The sequence below is a fragment of the Corticium candelabrum genome, chromosome 15 (assembly GCF_963422355.1).
Source record: "Corticium candelabrum chromosome 15, ooCorCand1.1, whole genome shotgun sequence".
Lineage (NCBI taxonomy): Eukaryota > Metazoa > Porifera > Homoscleromorpha > Homosclerophorida > Plakinidae > Corticium > Corticium candelabrum.
The window spans coordinates 4,225,092-4,231,784 of record NC_085099.1 but is presented as its reverse complement, the minus strand read 5'-3'; the positions used below and the strand labels follow the sequence as shown (position 1 = coordinate 4,231,784).

The following is a 6,693-nucleotide window of genomic DNA, read 5'->3' as shown; positions in this document are numbered from 1 at the left end:
TGCATGGCCGAGGCTGTCACCTCCCCAAGAGACTGCTCTAAAGCTGACAACAGTTGCAGCATACCTCTTGACACTAATTACGAATTTTTTGCATATGGCTGGTATTTGCAACTAATTGTGAGTGTGAGCGTTCAAAGAGTGCTACGAGTAGGTTAGCGTCCGTATTGTGATGGGTCAGGAAAGGTTCTCTGACCTAGCACTACTTCATGTTTATTACTCAACCCCTGAGGACCACGGAGAAATCATTCAGTGATTTAGCAGAAGTCAGTCAAGTCACAAAACATTGATTTGTGTTTGTAACATTGTTATAGTTTGTTCACTTGACAGCGATTAACTATGTTTAAAATAATAACTGTACTCACGTGTCACTGTAATTTACATGTAGCATTGTTCTTTGGCAGTAGACTTGTCAGCCTTACTTTATCATTAAGTTTTTGCAGTCATACTAAACTAAATAGACAAGCTAGAGTTACATGTGCAGCCTTTTTTATAACTTGTTGATGGCTATGTTTTTACGAAAACCATGCCTTACAATTTTGTCGGAAACCACCTTGTGTACCTTACTAGTTATGCCACTGGGCTTAGTTGTACAACGTCGGTCACGCATCCCGTCATCCCAATATATATAACCGTAACGTACGGGAGACTAGTTGCACATCTATAGCATACGCGTCTATAGCTTACACGTATACAGAACATTTGCAATGAATACGGTATTCTGAGGTCAATTAACATTGTATTACGTAGCACTTACTGTGTATTTGTAAACAGTAAATTGCCTTTCGGCAGTAAACTTTTGCAAGGCTTTTTACCTTACGACAATTGTTAGTAAGGTGTACTAATCAAAAGACGGTTAATTGTTACTATTATTACATATTTGGTGTATTTTGTGAGCTTGCTGACAATGTTTTGTGTTTTGCAGGAGGTATTCTTACAGTGAGAAAGAAGAACGTAACGCGTCGAAGTAGCTACGTCATTAAGAGTCCATTATTTACAAGTGCAAGTGACACGTGTCTGAGAATGCGCTACAGGAATTCCATTCCAAATAGCCGCTTTACCGTTTCCATGTGGACGTTAAATCACACTTACGTTTACAACTTCTCTGACCAACAAACAACAAAATGGGCAAACGCTACGATTCCCGTGCCGAACGGTCAAATTTTCCGCGTCGTACTTCGTGTCACGTTGGGAAAATCTCTAAAGTGGAAAATAGGAGATTTGGCAATAGACGGTATTAGGAAAGCGCCCTGTTTTGTTGGTAAGATAAGATCTTACGCATGATCTTTATTCATCCTATTCTAAGCGATCACTAATATTTCAGATACCAAATGTACGTTTAACAAGACAAACGTCTGCTCTCATATTAGAGTACGATCTCCTACAAAACGTCGTGCTGGCTGGGTCCTTGAGAAGAGTGACAATACAAAAATTTTGGAAAATCCAAGTATACTGTTCTATACGTTTATCAAACCCGTAATTGTGTTCTTTCTCAGCGTTGTTCTTTAGTAAATTGGTTGGCATTTCGTATTAACGGCAAACGCCGAGTGCGTCCAAGCCCCCCACTTTCTTCTCGTCCTATTAGAGCGTCTTCTGGCCAGCGATGCATCTGTTTCCAATACCAGACTACGTTTAAAAATGCCTATGTTCTTCTGAATTACTCCTGGTTCTACAACGCAAGTCGATGGGCAACTGAAATAGTGTGGAAACAACGAGCTTCGGACGGTAACGGATATTGGCAGACCGCCTGCTTTCCTGTAACGGCCCCGTCGATGTCCATCGAATGGTCGTCGTATAGAATGTTCGTCTATCCATTTAACGGCACTTCTTCAAATGGATATTTTCTTATCGCCAATATCTCGTCTATCCTCCGTTGTTCATTGCAAGGTCGACCGCTGCGTTATATAAACTCCACCTTGTTATCATGTGATGTTGCATATTTTAATTAGCTCATAATTGCTCTTTCGACTCTGATCTTTGTGATTGGACGGATAAATTTCAGTCCGAAGGTTTGCGGCCTTCGTGGAAAGTAAAAGTTGACAGAACTCCATATGGCTACTACAGGTTTTCCACAAATGTTACTTGCCAAAGTAATACACAGTTTACCCCCAAATTTTAGTTATTTGAAGAAATGTCTTTGTCATTCGAGGTTACCACTTCGCCGTGACACCAAACTACTACATCGTTTCGCGCGAGGCACGTAAACGACTTTACGTTCTGTCTAGTAATTGGATAATATCAAGAAATTATCGTTGTTTGTCCTTCTTTATGGCGTCACGATTCCGGAGTTTACAACTTACCGTGAGAGTATCATCATATTACGGAAGCTACAAAAACTCGACTCATTTAACAACGCAAGCTACAAACACGTGGAAGCTGAAAACAGTTGCTCTGCCGATTGGTATAAGTGGGCCCTTTAGAGTTGAATTCATTACATGTTTTGCTTGTCGTATTGCTATCGATGAAGTAAAGTTCAATCATATGTCTTGCGACTCAGGTGACTGACTTATATATACATATATATACATATATATACATATATATATATATATATATATATATATATATATATATATATATATATATGACAACTTACTGACAGTATATGTATGTATATATTGTATATTTGTCTGTGTAGATATAGACGAGTGTTCTAATTCCAGTCTCAACACTTGCGAGCAGAAATGTGTTAATTCGTTCGGTGACTACTATTGTTGCTGTTCGAAAAACAACTACGAGCTAGCACCAGATCGACGCGGTTGCATTCGTAAGTCTAATTAGTAAATAAGATTATGTGCATGCTGTAGCTTACTATGGAATACATAAACAAGACTTCGTTTGCATTTATACAGCAAAGTGTCGACCAGTGTGCCAAAATGGTGGCACGTGCTACGCTCCACACACTTGCTCATGCCCGAGAGGATTAACCGGCACGGCTTGCACCATTCGTAAGTGTCATATCAAAGGGACGTCATTTTGATATATGCTACGTGCTGTTTAGAGTGTGGTAGACAAATGAACGACACTGAAGGAATCGTAGAGTTTCCTCAAATATTTAGTTCCCAAACCATTCATTGCAATTGGAGCATTGTTGCACCGTCGGGATATAAAATAGCTTTAGAAATAGAAACATTTAAACCACTTTGGAAGTCCTATTCTCAGTGCTATCTTGCCAACTTAACATTTTGGGATCGTCACTTAGACGGCGGCTATCCAGTTTATTGCGAGCCCCAAAGCGACAGACGTCCGAAAAGGATAATCTCGTTGTCTAGGACTCTCAATTTTACATACTTTCGAACACGATATCGTTACGGAGGACAAGGATTTCGTATCAAATATTACACATTTGGTATGAAGCAGTTCACAGTATTACTTGATTAATTATTTTAAACATTAAACTAAAACATTATTTGTTTGCACTTTAACAGAAGACAAGTGTTTAACGGAATGCAAACTCCTTCCCTGGTACCGTCGGTGAGTGCTAGCTTATCTGTTCTATATCAGTCACTTAGTAGTTCAACATTTGTGTGTCCACAGTTTTCCATCTATTCTTCTAGTCACAATAGATATATAAGTATACAATGAAAATGCCGACGAAAATAATGATATAAGGGTATGGTGATGGTAGTGGTAGCAATACCGCGTATTTCTTTGTGATTAAACGTCGCCCTGTATTAAACGCCGCCCTCAATTAAGTGATGCCTTCTTTTAAACGACGCAGTAGAGTACAGATAAAATAGACGCCGTTCTCAAATAAACGCAGCAATTCAATTAATTTTCATATATCAAGTTCAAAGTTTGAAAAAGTCATACGACTGCGGTGGCATACTTGAGGCAAACGTTCCTTTAGACTACCCGTATGCTGTTTTACTGCAGACGATTTAAAGTGTGCAATGCGTACAAGTATGGTAAGTGTTGTTCTCTTTGAAAAGTTGTCTCAAACCTCCAACCTGTACTCGTATACACATTTTGGAAGCACGGACAGAAAGCTGTAATACCAAATATAAGCCGGTTTCGTTTGAACGCCGAAGTTGAAACCATACCTAGAAATATTTGCTGAGGCGTTTAAACGAAGAAATACGGATTTGGCTTGAATTTGATTGACTCCAATTTTAAAAATAAAACATTTTAGCGACAATATCGGTTTCTTGTGAGATTATTTAACGTCGCTTTACAGTCGTTTAAGACTTGCAATTTTATGTTATATTTTAGACTTCAATTTATTATACGTTGAGCACAGTTCGATGTTGTTGAAATATGATCTACATGTATCAACGTAGTAGAGGTATACTGGTATTGGTGTTGATGCTGCTGATATGCGCGCGCGCGCACACACACACACACACACACACACACACACACACACACACACACACACACACACACACACACACACACACACACACACACACACACACACACACACACACACACACACACACACACACACACACACACACACACACACACACACACACACACACACACACACACACACACACACACACACATACACACACACACACACACAAACACACACACACACACACACACACACACACACACACACACACACACACACACACACACACACACACACACACACACACACACACACACACACACACACTGACACAGAGACAAACACACTGAGACACTGACACAAACGCAAACACACACACACACACACACACACACACACACACACACACACACACACACACACACACACACACACACACACACACACACACACACACACACACACACACACACACACACACACTGACACAGAGACAAACACACTGACACACTGACACACACGCAAAAACACACACACACACACACACACACACACACACACACACACACACACACACACACACACACACACACACACACACACACACACACTGACACAGAGACAAACACACTGACACACTGACACACACGCAAAAACACACACACACACACACACACACACACACACACACACACACACACACACACACACACACACACACACACACACAGTAAGTGGTGTTGGTTATAGTGATATATATATATATATATATACGTAATAATATGATGCCAGTAAATGTTATAAAAGTTATAACTAAATAGTCTAATATCAAATGTTTGTAAGCAAGCACTATATTAATAACATTAAATTTAAAAGGTTGTTTTAGAGTATCACTAGCTTACTAATTAATAATTATTACTGTTTCAAGTTGTTGTCACGGGTACACGATTGCAACGTCAGGAGTGCTGCGTCAAGGTTCTGTTGCGAGAGTGAATGTAATGTTAATGTCAATGCCAAAGGAAACCGTTCAAGTTAGAGCTCAGCTGTTCGACCCAACCAACTCGCAGTTGATATGTGAAGCTGACCGTACTATTGATACGGGACTATACGGTACCTTAGAGTTAGACCGCGTATAAACTCATTTTCACTATTTATTCCATTGATATTAATCTATCTATAGAGTCAACAAATGTTGATGAAGTGTGGATGTCGCTCGAAGTAAAACGACAACGACTACATCAAGTTTTCATAATAACTGAGAAACAATATTTTCCTAGATTCCGTCCGACGTTCTACCTTCTCAGTACCGACTCAACGTCTCCGCTGTTTCTGGCGACAAAACTTTTATCAAGGAAAGTGCTATTGTGGGTGTGGCGCCAAAGGGTCCAACGATATTTATTCAAACTGATAAGCCGGTTTACAAGCCTGGACAAACAGGTAAACACAATCCTATAACGGCTACACATAATGGAACACTTGTGTAGTTTGAAATGCAACATTGTGTGACTACATTGGCGAAGGCAAAGTTGTACCAAAGTCACGCATCTATACGCTGCAATTTAATCTGTTTATCCGAAACAGTTTTTATTGTGTGTTCTTCGTTCACATTCTTCTGTTTAGTTCGAATGAGAATTGTTGCCCTCGATTTCGAAATGAAACCTTACAAAGGAAACGTGAGTTGAACTTGTCAGTGTACCAGACTGTCATTCTTTATATGCTCATTGTTTATATATACATGTAGGTAACAATAGAGATATCGGTATAGTTCATCTAATCCATCTTTGAACTGTCAACGCTAAATTGAACTTTACTCTTTTGTACTCTTTTAAAGGATGGTCATGGTACTAAAGTTCAACAATGGATAGACAAATCGCCGCTCACAGGTAACTAGTTGCTACATAAAAATTTGTTTAAAGGTTTAATATGATGCTCCAAATCTCAATAAATATATTTTGTAAGGAATTGTTCCTTTATCGTTTCCATTGTCCGACGAGCCAGTTGCTGGAGTTTGGAACGTTTCGGTATTCGCACTATATCCACCAGCAGTGGTATTGTATTGTCTCAAAGTCTTTGATTACTGTCATTAATACATAAAAGTAACAAAACTTTTGTTTCTTGCAGGAGAAATCTGAAGTCCAAACTTCATGTTTTCAAGTCAAAGAATACGGTACAAAACTGATTTACATATTAGGTCAATTAGATAGTCTTACTCTTTTCAATTGTGACCTTCGTTTTCTGTTGCGTTTTCAGTTCTACCAAAATTTGAAGTAACAGTTATCGTTCCATCTTACATTGTAACTACATACAAGACAGCTCCCGTAACGGTTGTAGCAAAGTTAGATAAACATGTAACGTTGAAGGAGAGTACTTCTATAACTACGTGAGTTTCAATT

General features: G+C 39.2%; 1 long non-coding RNA gene across 1 annotated transcript; it reads left to right on the top strand.

The window, feature by feature from the left end:
• Nucleotides 1–5,677: 5,677 nt before the first annotated feature.
• On the top strand, nucleotides 5,678–6,331 carry LOC134190556 (uncharacterized). The gene is made up of 5 exons (XR_009971653.1): nucleotides 5,678–5,737; nucleotides 5,921–5,973; nucleotides 6,042–6,059; nucleotides 6,132–6,183; nucleotides 6,260–6,331. It is a non-coding gene; the product is annotated as an uncharacterized LOC134190556 (long non-coding RNA).
• The last annotated feature ends 362 nt before the right edge of the window (nucleotides 6,332–6,693 follow it).